We start from the raw sequence: 19,875 nt of genomic DNA, 5'->3' as shown, positions 1-19,875 counted from the left end.
AAATTTTTAGTCCACCCCTGTAACGCCTGAATGCAAGACTTTGGAGTTTCGCGGCTTCTAGAAAGAATGGTGGGCACGTTAGCCAGCTGCTCGCTTGCAAACGCAATATTTCATGAAAAAGCGAATGCTACCCAACTCAACTACAAAGGTCTTCTAAAAAAAAATAATCACGCATGTTCTGCGTTGCGAACGCAATTGACTTCCTTGAGAATCGCGTTCAGCGCTTAATTAGACAACTTGCTTATTACTTCTGGAGAGAACGGCTATCGGTGTCTGAAAAGGTAAACCCGTCTTCTTCGAATCCACTGTTCCGAATTACTTGTTTCTTTCGTTAAACTACTCTCTCTCTCTCGTGCCCTAACCCTCTAAAATGTCGTTTCCATCTCTCACAAAAGGAAGGAAGGAAGGGAGAGCGTCCTCTCTGAATTAGGGTGGAGATAGTCGTCACCATGCTCAAGCTTTCTTTTTATGATTCTTAATTTAGGCGACTACAACTTTAATGACGTTATTTTACAACCGGTATATTAAGGCAAAAGCCTTCTACGGCGCATAATGTCGGCGTCCGTCCGGTCACACTATAGCTGTCAATCAAATGACGTCATCAGAAAAATAAAAATCCTGTCTCCACTGGAAATCACACCTCCATCCTTCGGATCCCCAGCCAAGCCCTTTAACCGCCTACGCCACGCCCCAGGGTGGCAAAAAGCATATCATACTTCTGCTTGTCTACCGTCAGGATGACAGTAGCGATGAAAATGATGCTGCAATTAGTGACAATGACAATGATGACATTGGCGACGATATTTACGGTGCATTTAGTTGATAATGAGAACAAACGCGACATGCACTCATGTGCTGCAGCAATACTCAAGATTTCGCATTTCTACAGTGTAGATTCAACAGTGCTCTCAACGTTTTTTTTTTTTTTTTTTTAAATGCCCCTTTATAATTCTAATTTAACACCCCAGTGCGTCCCTACCCTTCTATTTAGCCACCAATATTCCAAACTCCTATGCTAACACTCAGGTCACACGCACGTCGCCCCTTGCTGACAAAGAATGGAGTCACGCAAGCACGTGTATGACCTATGCAGGCCTGCTAACTTCTGGCGAGCTTATCTGGAAACATGCAGCCTCTTCACAGCATGTCACATCAAGGCCTCAACCTTGTCTTGTGCTGCAGACTATTCGCCAGTTATCGCTGAAATACGCACCGAGATGTCGCGACAAACTGACGCGCTATACGAGTTGAAAACTTTGTTCTGAGAGAAGAAAAAAAAAATGAAATAAAGCTGACTGCCCGTACGCCACATGTATATGTGCCGGCGACGTCAGGGACATGTCTAGCGTCATTTACCCAGCCGGCATGCCGAGCCGGAACTCTGAGTCATCGCGCGCCGTAAGCACTCGGAAAGCTCTCTAGGACCTCCGGTGAAGACCAGCATGCGAGCCAGAACGGGGAGAATACATTTTTGCAAAAAGCGCCCCCAGCCAAAACCAGCATGTCGCCGGGCTGATTCAGTGTTGGGCGAAGAAAATATGAAAAGGGTGCAAAAGCAGCAAGAAGAGGACGTTTTATATCCTCAAAGGTCCACACGAGACATTACACGACAGTGCATCACACGTGTACGAAGCAATATATACAGCGTGCTCATGTTCTGACCCCTGCAAAGGTACAGACGCGAGTGCTCTACATGTGTCCGCAGCCGTCGTCCGCTGCAGAACACGTGTTTTGACCCGCGTGCGCAAACAATGAAGCCTGGCTTCGCTCAGCGTTCCGCCGTATACGAGTTCAAGGGACAGCAGGCGGGCTCGAATGCGCATCTGCGGCTGTGAAAACTATTTCCGTGTCAGACTGTTCTGTTGTACAGTCTGCTGTTTATCCAGCTCCACGGAGTTCAGCCAAGCGCCATGCATTACAGGGCATTTTGTGTCGATAAAACAGGGTTTAGCGTGATTCTCATTTGTGAAATCACCTGCGCCATCTGTGGCGAATTCCAATACATCAAAAAAAAAAAAAAAAAAAAAGAAGAAACAAACAAACAATTATCAAAACAAAATATTGCTTTCAGCCATATACAGCCCTATTACAGTATCATGCGTATAAAAACAAACAACGGTCTGACTGCCAGGAACCCTAATCTAAATATTCTTCTGTATCGGTAGCAATAGCGAGATTTTACTCGTAGCATTCCTTCTCATTCGACGCGACACGTCTATTCACAGCTTCAATACGGATTACACCACACGCTCTGAACGCCTTAGTAGATTTCGTGAAACACTCACAGCTTATTTAAAGTTCACTGTCATGATCACTTGAATAAATATCGCTTAGAATAGCATATATTATCAATGCATGCGGTACAGATTCATTTATTTTCCATCTGGGCCTAAAAAAAAAATGACTTCATGATAAATTACACTATTCACATTAAAGTCATGCTTTGAACTGTTAAGCGCTTTCATTATCTCGCCCATCTGAATAACAATGCGCAATTTTTTTTTTTTTTTTTTTTTTTTTTCAAACAGCATAACTTTCAAGCTCATGCTGCGTTGTGACTACAGAATATATACTACTTACTTTTTGAAATATTTGCAATATAACGCGCCGAATTTTATTTGTATGGTGACAAAGCTTTAGTTTTTCATGCTTTCTATAATTACCCTAGCATTCTTACCGAAAACGTAACTCGTGTAGGCTAGAGCAAAAAATAATTAGGTCTCGCAGATGTACGTCTCTTAAGAGGAGAATGGCAAAAGCATACCCTTCCTCTCCTATCATTTTCTCCTCATCGGTTGCCTCTTATCGGCGTTCGTTGCAGTGCTACACATAGTTAAAATTGGTTAACAGGAAAGGAAAGGCGCACTCTCTGTCACACTTTCTCCGGCAAGTGTTTGTTTGGAGTCTCGACAGTACACATTTGCTCCTGTCGCGTGGCGTTCCTTGGCGCGCGATCAAGTGTGGAATTGCAGATGACAGGCGCTAGACAAGAACACATCTCGCGGAATCTCGCGGAATATGACAGATCTCACGCACAAGTCTCGCGCACGGGATTTCGTTCCATGAGTTTAGAAAGGTTTTCAGGAGGAAGAAGGAACGGGAGTCGTCAGCTACAAAAGGCGTTCGCAAGTGAAGCGTGCGTCGACGCACAGCCTCCGAGATCACCCTGCGCGTGCTCGACGCTTACTCGGGAGTGCGGAAGTTAGGCTACACCTCCGTTCACTTCCTAACGTCATTTTCGGAATGACTCCTGAATTTGAATCGAATGGCGGGAATATTTTTCTTCAAGTCCAATTTTCTCGCCAATAAATTATCCCTTTGCTATCAGACAAACGTACGCTTAGCCAGATGGAAGAACCCGTGAATCAATTATAGTGCGAAGGCGCGAATCCAGAGGCTCCAGACCGGATGTTTTTTTTAAATCCCGCCATACTAAAACACGTGGGCCCGACATTCACGGGTAGGTGCAAATTCTGCGGGCAGTATTCTGACCTATACCCCATGGTGTGGGCCTGCCAGCAAAATTCAAATATAAAAGTTACAAAACAGCCGACTAGGGAGGGCTGGGAGGCGGCCCTGTCCAGCTCGGACCTGGAGGCCCAGCGTGCCCCGGTCCAGAGAGGTCGGGCAGCGGCGGCGGCCAATGGTGTCCCGGAATAGGGTTTGCCACTAGGCTCTCTAACCATACGCACCTCCCTTTCCCAAATCATTTCATTGTAAATAAATGTTTTCTCCTCCTCCTCGAACGAGGGTACTAAAGTTCAGTAGCCAAACGTCTTAACCACTCAACCACCGTGGCGGTTAGTTTCGCTCGTCATAACCAAGTTTAGGTAGGGTTAAACATCCGGTACTTTTTTTTTTTTTTTTTTTTTTTCACTGAAAACATTAATCGCACAGGTTGTCCTCAGTGCCCCTTCAACGACGTCCTAATATGGACGATACGGACGTCCTAAGGTAGTCCATATCGTAACCACTCAGCCACCGTAGCGGGTTATTTCCCTCGTCATAAACAAATTTAGGTAGAGTTAAATATCTGCTATTTTTTCACTGAAAACAATCGCACAGGTTGTCCTCGGTGCCCCTTTAACACGGACGTCCTAAGGTAGTCCTCTGGCTTTTTTTTTTTTCTTGTACATACGGGCACTTGATTGAAAACAGTATAGACGTTCGAAGAAAGTCTATGGGACCTCTCTTCCTGAATATGATGAGTGGCACACTATCGATACACATCGAAAAGCGTTTAGGCACGCGCCAAGTAGCAAAAACGCATGCGCGGAGTCAGGCAAGCTCCAGAAACAAAAACTAAGAAAAAAAACTTCCTGGCTATGTGCCTGCACTAGGCATACCTTGCCAAGACATGTGTATCGCGTAGAATAGTGCGAAGGTATCGTAAATTCACTAGATCCTTTGAGAACTCGCACGGAAAAAGGACGCTGGAAGCCTGGGCAACTTCTCGGTGCCCACGAGTGGTGCAGTCAGCACGTAGTAGTAGTAGTAAATATTTTTATTATTATAGAATAAAAAAATAATAAAGGAAGGAAAATATTTTTTGCCTGCCCCAGTATCTGCTATCGAAATGAGCTGAAGCACCTGAACTGGGACGGCGGAAATAAAGGGATAGTAAGGAGACAGGTAGGAGAAATCAAAGAGGTGAGCGATGGGGAGAAAGGACAGTTTAGGTTAAAAGGTAAAGGAGTGTAATACAATATTGTACAATCCACACAGTATGAGTTTGTTTGAGGCCCGCCCACGATTGACTTCGCACGTTTGAGCACTCAGCACTGCGGGCGAGCCTCCACAATGTGCATCACCACGTATGGTATCGACGCGCCGCGCGCATGTCACGCGCATGCTGGTGCACTGCCGCCATCTGGGACACGGGAGACCAACGACGGGGACAGGCGCAAAGGCGACAAGGCCAAGCAGATGCCCGCTCCTCCGGCAAACCGCTATCGCACTCATCCGACCGAACTTTTCCTGGAGGCGATGATCACCACAATCACCAAGACGCAAGGCGCGAAGATCCTACGGCGCAAAAATGTGCAATTCACCCAAAAACTCTTCAGTCCCGTGCATTCTCGTCGCCGATATACGTCAGGACAGCACACTGTACGATCCTCAAGAGGCAGGCAATTACTGTGATCATTTCGACGTTTCCAGGTGTTGGCATCGTGGCAACCTTCAGCTAGACCGATTAGAACCGCGTAAGCTTATACGTTTCCAGACGCTGTGACGGAATTCCACAGCATAGGCGAAATAAATTTCACTGCCGTTTTTGCACGGAGCCTACAAACGATATAGGCCCAACCCTCAAAATACGAGCTATCACACGGTGTGCCATTAACGTCATACATACTTGCCAATGCTCCAAAACTGAACTTTTTTTTTTTTTTTTTTTCAAAATATAATCTTCGAAATTTTTGTTTTTGAATATTGAACGATGACTATAGAAGGCGTCACACCTGCAATATATATTATCGTCCTTAATGAAGTTTAATTTTTAGTGGTGAGCGGGCAGATTTAGGGCCGTACCAGAGCCGAGTGTTTGTGAAGCACTGTAAAGAAAAGTAACGACCATACATGGCAGTAATTGAATTACAGTAATGAAATTACTGTAATTTAATTATTTTTCTGAGTAATTTGTAATGTAATGCATTACTTTTTCGGTTTCGCAATTTAGTAATGTAATGAATTACTTTTTGGCAGTAATTTCTAAGCAAAAGTAATTAATTCCTTTCGAAATTACTTTTACTTAGACAGGCAGAAGGGTTCATGCCGTGAGCCACCGTGGCGTGAGCATTACTAAGGGCAAGGTGCCGAGGACGATTCTTGGAACTACGGAAGCGATAAATGCCTATAGATTCTTCGGAACCTTCAAATGGCGGAGACAGCTCCGGGCCAGCAAGACGCTGGTTCGCCGCTCATTGCACGACCGTTCGACCATGCTTCTGCTTTTGTTGTTGTTTTTCTTTTTGCGGTTGTCTTATATTTTCAATGTAAGGTGGTGTAGGAAAGGGGGGAAGGAATAGTTCTCTGGGACGGAATTTGGCGGGAAGACGAAAGAATGTGCGTGCTTCGTGTCTGGAGAACAAGTTGTTGTTTTGTTTAGTAGCTTTACTTAGCTTTTGCATGGATGAAAACTAGAAAGTAATTTAAAAGTAATTGAATTACTCAGTTGAAGTAATTGCTATGTAATTTCATTACATTATAGGAGCAGTAATGAGTAATGTAATTTAATTACTTTTCTGCGATTTTGAGCAAAGTAATTAATAATTTAATTTAATTTAATTCCTTTTCTAAAGTAATTTTGTCATGTATGGTAACGACCGATGGTTGGTTATTTGGCGAAACCTGAATAAAGAACCAAAGCATAAGTGTTTTCAGCGACAGCGAGTTTGGTGCAAGCCGTCCTTTCCCGGAAAATTGCCGTTTGGCAGTGGCAAAATTCAGAGAGGGATGCTTCTATATTGAATGTCTCCCACATTATGCTGGCTGGCGCATAAACATGATTCTATTCTGTATCTCAAATTTGTGGGCATGAATCATGTAGCGTGTGAGTGGACAGCATTCCAACCCCGTGCTATGTACGATGGACCCCTGACGAGTTCGTCGACGGCAAACGACTGCACGAAGCGATATCGTTGTTGCTGCTGCTGTTTTGTTTAATTTTTTTAATAAACATAGGAGCATTTACAGGCGTATCCCGTGTCCAGGACTCCAATGTAACTACGGCCTTAGTTGCCCATTCGACCAGCTATTGTCGATGTTCAAGGTCCGCGTTGGTTAGAGCAGCCTCTCGCGGATTGCGGGGTAGTGAATCCGCCTTTTTCACAAGGCCGCTCTGCGCGTGCGCGCCTCTCCCCTGGTTGAAAAACAAACTATCAACCCCAGCTGCGCATGCGCAGTTCTTGGCCCCCGCGATCGACGCAGCCGTAGCTGATCTCAGAGGCCATGTGTAGTTAATATTCGTGACAGGTGTATGCCTCTCGCGGATTGCGGGGTTGTGAATCGGATCAACTCTGTTTTTGGCTTGTATTAATCTAAGTGACTAGGTGGATGTTGAAAAATCTGTTTCTCTGCTCGGCACTGGCTTAGAATCGCATCTTATGTGGTGAGCAGGAAAGCATAACAGCAATACCACTCAGAAAGTGCTCGTGGGAGTTTTTCAGCGTGGCTATTTCACTCCGTTTTCCTATTAAAAAGCTCCCCTTGGGGTTGGCCACTGCTAGCGTCGCTACTTTGGCAACTAGGCCTGCAGGGTCTACATAAGCAGCGTCTGTCCTAATCCTATTATCTCGTATTTCTAGCATCCTTGCTCTCGCTCTTCTCCTTGCCTGGTTCATTTCACGGCGCATACGCCCAGGAATTGGACTGACTGTGATATTTTCTCGGTTATCGGCTGGGGTCTCTCTGTTATTTGCGGTAGGCTAAAGAGTGACTTGTCTTGAGATTAGAATGTCTCTCCATCCTTTCGTTTGTGAGAGTCGGGCTAATTGGTTTATCATCCGGGCTTCTATAAGTTCTGTCAATTTAATTCATGTCCGAGGAAGTGTTCCTTGGACAGACAGATGAATGGGTAGGCACAGCGCCATCTTGTAAGTTTTAATTAGTTTCTTCACGGTCTCTTTAAGCGTTAGGTACGGTACATGTCAAGCGTGAGGTACATGTCTAGAGAGGGAGAATTATATGAACGCCTGAATTATCCTATAGGCGTCTTTCTCCTTCAGGCTGCGGTGCTTGAAGATGATCCGCCTGAGCACCCATGTACCCTTCTCCGTTGACGTTACTGTGGTTTAAATGAAACCAGTGTCCGCATAACTTACATTGAGCATCCGGATCTAACATTAGGAACTTTTCTTTTCGAGAAAGGCCTTTGTCTGCCTCTTGGTAGCGCACTTTGCATCTTCTCTGCAGTGGTTCGGACTATAATCAGCTCGGGCGTTTCGGGGGCGTAGGGTACGCCGCAACTATTTGCATGTTCTGAATTTGCATGTTCTGAAATCGGTCCTGAATTTAGTCCTCACTGCCTTCAATAAACCAAAAAGTAATAACAGCTGTAGGCAATGCATGCGCAATGCCTTCAATGTCTTTCAGTTTGGATGGGAGTTTTCTCACGGTCAGGCTGAAAATCACGCAGATATTACCGCTCTCTGAGGTGTGCCCCGCGGTCCGAAGGGAATCCATGGATATGCGCTTGCGGCCTACGATGTTGATAACAAATTGAAGCTCAGCAAGGAATGCCCTTACGTGATTATACATTCTCTCACCGCAGTTGGTTTGCTTTAAGTTCTCGAGAATGATGCTGTGGGTCACATTAGCAAGTAAACATGCATCTAGGTCCACGGCAAGCATTGTTTCTCTTGGTGTTTATTCGGGTGTTCCAGAATGTCACATCCCTAATCAGTAAGAGTACTGCACAGCAGTGTGTCCTCTGAAGCCAAATCAAGGCCTCCGCCTCCAGGTATTTTGTTGGCCACCATCCATTTGAGGAATTTGGCGAGGCAGGATGTCAGCGATATGGGCCTAAGGTATCCGTTAATATCTAGGGGTTTTGCTGGCTTTGAAATTAAACGGCTTTCAGCTGTTCGCCGGGGTTCAGGTAGATTCCCTTTGAGCCAGCATTTAAAGTAATCAAACAGAGTCTGGACGCCAGTGCTGTCGAGATTGTATAGATAGATAGATAGATTTATTGAAAGGAAAAGGCAGAGAGGTTGGCCCGAATAATTCAAATCTGGCCTGCTACTCTGCACTGGGGAAGGGGAAGGAGAGAAGAAAGAAGGTCATGATGGGTGACGATGTGGGAGAAGGCATATGAAATATATATACAGACACAGCAGCTTGCTTTACAAACGTGAATCAAGTCCGCTGGCGCTCAAATAACGGCAAAGAGCGCGCACTGCCTGGACGCCCTTCCCCTTGTCCTGCCAAGCGCCCAGCAGCAGTTCCTCCGACAGAGGCCTCTTGTCTAAACGCTTCAAGGAAGCAGCTAGCACATTTCTTTCGTTCGCATACTCTGGGCACACCAATAATACATGGTCCACAGTCTCTGGGATGCCACAAGTTAAACATTCCGGTGAGTCCAGCTGTCCAATTAAATGTAAGTATTTGCGCGTGAAAGCCACGTTTAAACGAAGTCGATGTATCAAGCATGTCTGATGACGCGGAATATCACGCGGAACATAAAATTTAAATGTTCGATCAAGCCTTCTTAGACGGATGTGTCGGGCGTCTGGTTGAGCCCAGTAAGCTGCTGTAGCAATATTCATATAACTCTTTAGAAGACACGTCGTATCCGCTCTTGAAAAAGGCACAGCTGTTTGGAAGCCATTGATGAGTGCGCTTTTCGCTTCAACATCGGCCTGCTCATTCCCATGGAGGCCGCAGTGGGCAGGAATCCATTGAAACATTATCGTGTGGCCTTGCAGCTGGGCAGATGTGATGAGATCCATAATGTTTAGTGCCAGGGACTGATAGGCAGTGTGGCGTAAGAAGTTTTCCAAAATTTGTAATGCAGTCTTCGAGTCCGTGAATATACACCATTTTTGAGGTGGTTCCCCACATATATAGCGAATAGATTCTCGAATGGCTACAAGTTCGGCAGCGGTTGATGTAGAGGTATGTCCCAAAAGGAAATGCAGAGTCGTTTTCCGAGCTGGTATGACCACAGCTGCAGCGGATGCCTGTGCTGACACAGATCCATCAGTGTATATGTGAATATAACTGGGATATTCTGACCAGATGTGTGCCAGAGTAAGTTGTTTGAGTCCACTAATTGGTACCATTGATTTCTTTAGTATTCCGGGAACACGAAGGTGCACAAAAGGTTTATCCATCGTCCATGGTGGTTGGGTGGGATGATATGGGAGGGCATATCCTGTCGGTACTTGCGACTGATGGCAGCGGAGTGCAGTTGTAAAACTGCAGTCCGGCCTCTCATCCAGAATCTTGCTGAGTGGGTGAAAACGGTGTCTTGTAAGTGCTCGTAAATATACACGAAGTGGTTCGTGTGACAAGTATATGGACATTGGGCGAGCGTGTGCCTCTTCAATTGTGCCTTTGTTAGAGGTGCATCTGGGCAGTCCAAGGCATATTTTCAGTGCCTGCGCTTGCACGCTCTCTAAAGTCCGCAAGCAGGAAATGCTCATACTAGAGAGTACTGGGAGACTGTATCGGATGTAGCCAACAAACAGAGCCTCGTAAAGGCGTATTAAGGAGCGCTCAGTTGGACCCCATTTGATGCCAGCTATGTAACGAAGTACATGGCAAAAATTAATTAGCCTCTTCTTCACCATAGCAATATGTTTCGACCAGGATAGTCGGTGGTCAATAATTACTCCCAAGAATCTGTGCCTGGAGACGTATGGTATTACGACTCCATGAAGGGTAATCGGGTAGCGGCTGACACATTTTCCCGTAAACGCGATCAGTGCACACTTTTCTGCCGCTAAAAATAAACCTTGACGCCGTAAGTACATCGCAGTTAATGACACAGCTCGTTGCAGTCTCGCACGTAGTTGTGGGCGCGTCGAACCAGAGGCCCAGATGCAGATGTCGTCAGCATATGCACTTATGTGGATGTTAGTTGGCAGTTCACTCACCAGGCCAATTAGCGCAACGTTAAATAAAGTTGGGCTGAGAACTCCTCCCTGTGGAACTCCACGACCGACCTGAAAGTGGGTAGTATCTCCTTCAGGCGTAGTCATGTAAACAGAACGACCGCTGAGATAGCTTACAATCCACAAGTACAGCCGGCCACCAACTCCCACGTCGTCAAGTCCATCAAGAATAGCTTCATGGAGGACGTTGTCGTAAGCTCCCTTTATATCTAAAAATGCAGCAGCTACTAGTCGACGGTGACGCTTTTCGTGTTCTACTGTCGCCACAAGGTCGATGACGCTGTCAATGGAAGAGCGTCCGCGGCGAAATCCAGTCATCATATTAGGATAAAGATCATTACTCTCTAGATACCACTCAAGTCTTGCCAGCACCATGCGCTCCATAACTTTTCCAACACAGCTTGCTAGGGCAACTGGCCGGTATGAGGTAAGTTCGAGAGGAGGCTTTCCAGGCTTCAAAAGAGCAACCAGGCGGCTAATTTTCCAGTGTTCAGGAACAGTACTAGAAGCCCATATATCATTGAAATAATTAAGTAGTGCAGTTCTACCATCCTTGCCTAGGTTCGATAAGGTTGAATAAGTAATCCCGTCAGGACCAGGTGCAGATGAATGCCGACAAGAAGCAAGAGCGGCGTCTAATTCAGCTATTGTAAAGGGCACGTCGTATTGATCATTCGGCGAAGGTGGTGCAAAAACCTCTGAAATTGGTAACTGTGCCTGGTTTGTGCCCACAACCATTTTACAAAAATCTTCAGCTACGTCAACTTCATTGCGGCGTTGGTAAAGGGCCAGGGCACGAAAAGGGTGCCTTTCTCGCGGAGGTGTGCGCAAGCTTCTCGCAACATGCCAGATACGCGACAGGGGCTTACGGGGATCCAGTGATGAGCAGAACTGTCTCCAACGTTGTCGTCCTAACCTCTCCAGGTGACGCAAAACTTGACGTTTAGCTCGGTGAGAAAGTGCGAGATCTTGCGCGGATTTCGTTCTTCTGTACTTCCTTTCAGCCCGCCGACGGATCGCGCGAAGCCGCTCGAATTCCACGTCGATGCTGGACACTGACACCGGCACACTAACATAGCGAGTGTTCTCACTGAGAGAGGAAGTAATGAGTCCCTCTATTTGAGATGGTGACTGGAGGTCCACGCTGGAAGTCTCCACCGCTGCCCTAAAGGCGGGCCAGTCTGTGTATTGCACACGAGGTGAAGTGGCAGGTGCAAACCACTTGATGCATATGTACGTTGGTATATGATCACTCCCATGTGTTTCCACATCACTACACCAAGAAACGGAGGGATGGAGGTTTCTGGAAACAAACGCCACATCCAAGCAGCTGCTGTAGGTTGTTCCGCGTAGAAACGTCGGTGAGCCGTCGTTTATATTGACGAGATCTTGCGTATGCATAAAGTCTGCCAGGTCTCTTCCTCTATTGCTCATTATTGCACTACCCCACTGAGGGTGGTGAGCATTAAAGTCCCCCACAATAATACGAGGAGCTGCACAACACTGGATTGTTGAAAATAGATATGATTTGTCCAAGCCATCCCTCGGTGGAATATAAGCGCCAATTACAGAACATACTCGTCCTTTCAGGGTTAACGTCAAACAAATGTAGTGGTTCGTGTTGTGGGGCTGCAGAGCATGGCGGACGTGCGCAATGTCTTGGCGTACACATACCAGCACTTTGCTTGTTTCGTTTGCTTCTCTAGACCATAGCAGAACATATCCAGAAAGGCGGAAAGCAGCCGGCATGTTGGGCTCACAGATCACAATCACAGGAAAGCGGTACTTCTGTACCCGCTGTCGGAAGTCACTCAGCCGACCACGCAGGCCTCGGGCATTCCATTGCATCACAACACTGCGGCGCAAGTGCATCGTCACAGAGGTGGGGTTAGTTTGTCGCGCCATTGTGAATTATTGCAATGCCGCCAAGAGCGGCTCAAATGCGTCCAAAAACTGAACAGCAAACTTTGCTGTTTGCGTGTTGATGCTGGAGAGCAGCACCCGCATTGAACGAACCAGCTGTTTCAGCATTTCTTTTACCTGCTGGCTGTCGGGGTTGTCGGAATTTTCAGTACGTGTGGCAACCAAACTGGGATTAGGCCTGGCGTTGGCCTTTGATGGTAGAGCTGGCCACTCAGCATCAGAGGCGGTAGGTAATACAACAGCCTCTGTCTGATCCTTGGCATGTGATACTGTCTGCGACATTACAGCAAGAGTACTCTTAGCGGGATTAGACTCAATCTGTTGTGGCACCTGAGCTGACGTTAACTCTGAAGTTGACTTATCCAGGCTATGCTTGCCTTCCGATTCCTTGTGCCGGCGTCGGGAACGGTGCTTGCGACGACGAATAGACGCGGCCGCTTCTTGATGAGTCGAGTTATCTCTCACCATCTTTTTTAGTATACGTTTTTCATCCCGAATTTTAGGACAGTCCTTAGCCGTCGATTCATGGGCACCCGAGCAGTTAGAACACCTGACAGTCTCCGTCTCGCATGCGTCATGAGGATGCGTACCGCCGCATCGACGGCAGGATACCTCGTTTCGACAAACGGCGCTCACATGTCCGATCTTGTGGCATTTGTGGCACTGAACAGGTCTTGGAACATACATCCGAACTGGGTGCCTCACATAGCCCACTTTAACGTGGGATGGGAGGGATTCAGTTTCAAAGACTAATTTAACGCACTTTGAGCGGCCGAATCGATGAACATCCACAATGCGCGCCGTAGATTTGATCAGCGTGCAGAGATCGCTTTCACTTATCTCGGGGTCAACGTCGCTGATTACACCTGCAGTAGTCTTTTTCCCATGTGCAAGGAAGGAACGGACCGGCATGTTGCCTAGCGCACCAATTCCTTTCAGCTTGTCCACTGTTGCCTGGGATTTGACATCCACGGTCAGGACATTCTTCCAGGGATTAATTCTGACTTCGTCAACTTCACCGGGAACCAGCTGGTCGAAAAACTGCGTCAGGTGCTGTCTGTTTATCACATTCAGATTCGCCGTTGCCGTTGTTGGTACGAAGGCCACGGAGAAGATTACTTGCTTTTCAGCGTTCTTCTTTGGTGTCTCACTCATTACTGATGTTCGGCGCAGCTTTCTTTTCAGGCGGCGCGACTGGACAGGCGTGTAGCTGTTGTCGGAATCCATCTCTGTCACGGTGGAGTCATCTGCCGAGTCTGGAAGCTCCACGTCCGCGACGTCAAGGTGACCCGTCGAGTACGCTGTAGCCTGTTCGATGGTGGCGGGTGGGCGCAGGGGTCGTGCGCCCGCCATCCCGAAGGATGTCGAGATCACAAATAGCTCACAGCGATATAAAATCCAGAAAAGTGGAAGAGCGCTAGCTTCAGACGTTCGGAAACCTCCACTTCTTCTTCTTCTTCACCCAGATTGTATAGAATTTTGCCTGTAATTAAGTGGGGTCCAGGCACCGCGTTTTTCTCTACTCTTATAATATGATCCCCCCCCCCCCCCCCCCCTGCTCCCCCCGTCGTGTCGAGCATCGCGTTTTCTAGGTACAATCCCCATCACCACGCTCTATGATACGAGCCTATCATAGCTATGCTGTAAAAGCTATAGCTCGATGAAATGTATCCTAGACGCCGCGATCATTTGAAGTCCTCAATGCAAAAAGCTAGCTTGGTGAAAGAAATATTCAAGCACGGTGTTCTGTTTGAAATTCGCTCTCTATAAGCTGTGCAAAGATTGCAGCAGCTATAAGCTTGCTTTCAGGCGACATTAGCGTTGTATGGGAAACGCCAATGTTCCAAAAATGGTACACCGAAAAAAAAAAAGCCTGCTTAATCAAAGTAAACTAGCTGCATTTTTTTTTTTCGCGGTTATTATAGAAATCACAAGTGGTTTGCAATTAGGATTTTTTTTTTCTCTCCGAAACATTATTCCATAGTGGGCCGTTCAAGAAGGTTAGATCTTAAAGAATACGATGCTACTATCAAACAATAATACCGAACAGTTAGCTATACATATTCCAAACGTTCTCGGAAAACCTTTGATAAGGCAACGAGGTGCTATTTCACGCGTTTGCCTCCTTATCCCGGCTTTTAATGAAAGCGGGAGAAGTAAGCCGGCGGCGTGATGACCACTCTCTGGCGCAGCGCCGTGTCGTCAAACGTGCTGCGAATGAACAAGGTTCGCTCAGTTTCCAGCCCGCATGGCAAACTGGTTGCGATGGAGTCAGCGTTCACGCCAGAGGAGCGACCCTCCACCCCCCGCGGCTCGCGAAGCATGCAGAGGTAGACTCCAATTGCTAGGCCCATGTGACGGCTGTCCAGGAGTGCTTCAGAAGTGAACCTCTACACCCGTAATTGCTGTTCCGCATACGGAGGGATTAGCGGCCCTCTCCTTGACGCTTCTTTGCTCTCTTCTTTTTTCGCAACGCACCATGACCCGACTCGGACGCGTTCGCATTGGCCTTGACTGGTCCTGTACGCTACGGGCAAGGGCGAGCGCTGGCATTTGCATTTTGGTAAAGCGATACTGAGCTCGTCTACAGCGTGAATGCGGAAGGATACGAAGTCGTACCGCGGTGCAGGCGAGCTCACCTACTTCCTTCCAAGTGGGGCGACGAACACAGGAGAGAGAGAGAGTCCTTCGCTCAACAGCGGTCAAGGCAACTTTTTTTATATATACATGGTTGAGACATAGCAGCTTTTCGCTGGCGACAGCCACGGTTCATGAGAGCACAGGATAAAAAAAGAAAATAAACCGCGTCCAACTCCAAGTTACCTGTAGTGCTATATCGTAAAACATAAATATAGGCAAAATATTTCAGGGCTACTAATCTGTTACTTGCTCTTTTATTCATAAGAAGAAAAAAAAAAAAACTCAGTTAAGTGAACTTAGACACATAAGACAGTCCCTCTTCTTTTTTTACGATCTTTTCCTTTTCGCAGCGCACCAAACCACACTACGGACACCGCACAGCGCGACTATCCTCTCCAGCACTTTTGAACCAATGTCCGTTGGTCTTTCAGGTAAAGTCCTGCTTTAGCTAAATCGTGTCTGACTCAGGATCCAAGGGTCCCGGTGAGTTCGAATCCCATCTCAAAAATGCTGTCCAAGTTGGCAGCTCCTGCAACGGCTTCACGGCTGCAGCTTCAAACAAGACAAGACAGATACAGACAGACATCGGCTAAATCGGTGAATGGAGGCTTTAGTGCTGACGCACCAAAACTGGAGAGCAAAGCGGCAAATGACTGTCAAAGGATATGCCTTCCAGGCAGCATCGACCAACTGCCATGACGTCGTGCTGAATCCTCTTGAAGCCGGTAGCCTAGCATGTGGTAATGCTAATGCAAAGATTAAGCGGATCAATCACGACTTCATTGTCTGGAATGCCTTGTGTTTTATCCGTCTATAGTGAACATGCGTGGAGTTATGCGAATGCAGTATGAACAAAAACCACTAAGCCGATGCTATGTAATGGTGGAGTGAACGGATTCCAAGTTTTCATAATTTAAAGTTCGCAAGCGCCCCTGTGCGGTGTCCTTGAGAAATGCACATACGCTAGCAAATGACAGCCATGTCAATAACAGCTGGATGACTGAACGTAAAAATACCTCGCATGTTCAGTTTCCATGGCTGATCCTTCTCATTACACCACCTCTGACACGCGCAGCTTATGGTCGCTCCTGTTTTCACGTTACATTACGACTGACGTTCGCACAACAAAGTCCTGCTAATGTCAGTCCTTCGCTCTGCTTTTTCTACAACCCGCCGAAGTTTTCCTTTTGCCCCAACATATACCACCTACCGATTCGTGTGCCGATGAAATCTGGCAATAACACAGCATGAAGCCACACTGGCTCGAACTACAGCTATATGACGGATGATCGCTTTTAGCCTCGCAATGTCATTCGAGGGATTCGCGATGACTTCTTGCTGCAGAAAAATGTCAATGGTGCGACGCCGACACCACATCTAAAAATCACTTTTCAGGATCGCTGTGGAGGAATGCACACGCGATGTAGACAGAATTAAGCGGTTATTGCTAGCAAAATTTAGGGGGAAAATAGCGGCGGTGTCGAATTAGACGCTGCAGGCAGCATGCACACAGTAAGAAATGTGCGAGAAATTACAGGCATTTTAATGAAAAATTTATCTTCCTACATAAAAAAAAAAAAAAAAGAAATAACAATCTGTTGTACGTCATTAACCGAAACAGATTTGCGAATATTTTATGTTTTTGGAGCCGCGCTACCTCGTAGGTAAGGTGGTTAGTTCGAAACCCACCGCCGGCGGCGGACACCCACCGGTAAAAATGGGTACAAGCGTTCCCCGGCCTGGCGCTCGGCTTTTCCAGGGGTGTGCGTTTGGAAGAAGCTCCGTAAACCCCGCTGCGCGCCCCTCCTCCGCAGTGGGCCCAAACCCAGTTTCGAACCTAGCAGCCTGCAAAGGTGGTTCTGTTTGTTTGCAAAGGTGCTTCCTTTGAGCCTCATCTGAAGTGCTCCTATTTTGCTGCAAACTTCCTTTTACTTGAATAGCAGGTATACATGCTAAGTGGGAGGCAAAGTGGTTCAATGTACACGCCGCTTCAGTGTACTCAGATTTTGCTGTTGGTCTGATCTTCCAGCCCAGAAAGGCCACATCAAAGATCGATGAATCCAACCTGCAATTTAATTCTATGGTCGGATACAACTCATGAAAAAAGCGGCAGATGCTAGGCCATTCAGCCACTAACGTCGACCGACTTTAACGGCATCGCGATTAATCCAATTAATTCATAAAGCCTGGGGTACGTAAAGGAAGAACAGACGGCAAGACACGTGAATCGAAAGAAAAAAAAAAAAAAAACGTGCGTGACGCACAAAAATCGCCAAGAATGCAAGCTCCTAGTTAGATAAAACAACAGATGGTTGCCCTTGAGGGGCGACAGTCGCTTTTTTCTTTAATTATACCCGACTGTAGCCTCGTAATGCTGCTGCGCGAACTGCGACGTCCATGCAGCTGAGCCAGTTCGTGTGGCGAACGCAGGATGAAATATTACTCCGTACAGGTTGCGCGCGAGTTCAGGGGCAGGATCTCGGCCATGGTTTCTTTCGATCCGCAGGTGAAATGCGAAAAGAGCTCGCGAACGAACCGCAGGTAGCAGATATTACCCCGCTGCTCTCCACCACGGCGGCGAACATTCCAAAAAAAAAACTCCCGGAAAGGCGCCACTGGCTCCAATTCCTTTCCTATAAATTTCTGGCCATGTGAACTGGCTGGCATGTTTTCGATGCGCACCGAAGAACAGCGCAGCATGGTGACGCCGAGAGTTCCCATAAGACTTGTAAATGCATGCATGGGAGACGGGGGATGAAAGGCTCGCTGTCAGAACACGTTACACCAGAGTGAACTCGGAATGCGATAAGCCCAGAAAAAGAAAAAGGCAGCCCGCGAGGCTTCGCGCGCAGCGACCCGCACGGTGCGGAAACATGATCCGCCAGCCGGTTCCAACCGTTTGCCGCGGGTAACTAGACAGACGAAACAATAAAAACCAAAAAGGACTGCGCGTACGCCGTTCACAGGAAATGAGAATATCCCTCCGCACGCGAAACGCTCTCAAGTGTTGGTTTCAGTCAAGGTTGAACTATGTAAACAGAGGCGCGTAAAGGAGAAACTAGGAAACGCAAAAATCGGGCGTCCCGTCACGTCTCTGAGATTGTGAACACTTCACGGCTGCTTTTCACGCGCACTAAGTCAGCTAGCCGCGCAAGCGCACCGGCAGTCCTGGCGGCCAATGTCCTTGGCGGCCCGCGTGCAGGTGTTTATACCGGGAGGGCAAGGGATCTCGCGGACATTTACATCCGCCGGCTGGCGCAGATACACCCACTTAGCAGTGCTCACAGTACAATGCTCACGACGGGCGGCAAATCGTCCAAAGGTGCGCGTGAGAACAGTCAGTCCTCGAAACTCGCACGAGCGCTGACAAGATAAGGCTACCGTTCACAAAAGCAAGCAGCGATCTGTGTCAATGACATCGACCCGCATATCAATACGTCGACGGCCTGGCACAGAAGCCAAAACAAGCTGCCACTGGCTGTGAGTGGCCCATGTTTCTTTTCGTACCGGGATGCGATGAGCACGGGACGATATTATTCCGCTTCGTTCCGCTGCTTCGGGAAACCGCACGCGTGCATATGTATCCGCGCAAAAGCGAGCGCGCGAACAGGGGTGCGCGATTGCCCACTCCCGCTATGCAAATGACTGCATGTACAGCATTGAGCACAAGGTTACGGGAGCAGGGAACGACACCGAAATAGAAAGGACTAGCGCAGAGCCCTTTAATCACAGTCGCCCGGTAAGTGGCATCCAGCAGCCAAGAGCGACGCAGAGCGGAAACACTATACCTGCGGACGTCTGGCTCGTCTGTTCGTGACGAGCTCCCCCGCCAGGACATCACGATTCTCACGCCAGAGGCAAAGGAACACCGATTTTTACACAAGCGCGGAGTAGCAGAAAACGACGCTTCAAATCCGCAGCGCACTGCGCGAGCCGCAACCAACCCGGACGTGGCTCCACTGATGGGCCGCTCACAAGGCGGGTCTGTGTCCGTTCCTGTTACAAAAATCAAAGCCGAGAAGTTCAATGCCAGTTCGCCAACGTAACAGAGTCTCGCGTGTCCTACGGCATAAACCCAGTACAGCTAAGCTGTGAGGCCGATTGAAATGTGCTGTCTATCGAGCGACCATCGCATAACCCAAAAACCTCTGTGCCCCTCTGCTGGGAGCTGTTCTTTATTATGTTTTGTTTTTTTTAGCCTCCACGCAACGACCAGCGTAAAGAAAAGGGGGAAGAAACGCGTTGTCGTTGACCCTCAGGAGTGGAAGGAAAAGAAACTATCCAGCATTATCTCCACGAATAGTGCAAAGACGGCACGCTGAAGCCGTACAAGGATTACATGCAGCAAGACGACATAAGAGAGCCTGAGGACGTGGATTTCACGCATCTCGCTCGAGGGGGATGTCCTTTGGCAGAGTTCGCATTCCCGGAGGATGGCGATACTGCCAACACCGACATGCATCTGACTTACCACGAATATGGCGTAGTCCGATGCAATCCCCGCTTCCGAATCGGCAGTCAGAAGCTCGCAGCTCCGCGTTCACCGCTGTTTATGGCATCTGCGGCTCGGTTTTCAAAGCATTCGACCCCCACACCTGTTGCATCTTTCGCGTTCACACGGTTTTCCGCATTGTTCCCCAGTGGGCGCCACCTTCTAACCCACTCACATGTAAGGCAGCCCTTTCTCTTCAAGTAG

The 19,875-nt window shown here is 47.8% G+C and overlaps 1 protein-coding gene across 1 annotated transcript in view; it reads right to left on the bottom strand.

The window, feature by feature from the left end:
- LOC146198537 (uncharacterized) overlaps nt 1–19,818 on the bottom strand; it is a 106,703-nt gene extending 86,885 nt beyond the window's left edge. Inside the window, exon 1 of the mRNA XM_084594039.1 lies at nt 19,651–19,818. The gene's annotated coding sequence lies outside the window, so the exon portion shown is untranslated. The remainder of the gene's footprint in view (nt 1–19,650) is intronic.
- Nucleotides 19,819–19,875: the final 57 nt, after the last annotated feature.

The sequence above is a fragment of the Amblyomma maculatum genome, chromosome 2, assembly GCF_055883805.1.
Source record: "Amblyomma maculatum isolate TAMU_Amacu chromosome 2, ASM5588380v1, whole genome shotgun sequence".
Taxonomy (NCBI): domain Eukaryota; kingdom Metazoa; phylum Arthropoda; class Arachnida; order Ixodida; family Ixodidae; genus Amblyomma; species Amblyomma maculatum.
Note: the sequence above shows the minus strand (reverse complement) of the source record. Positions and strands in the feature narration are given on the sequence as shown.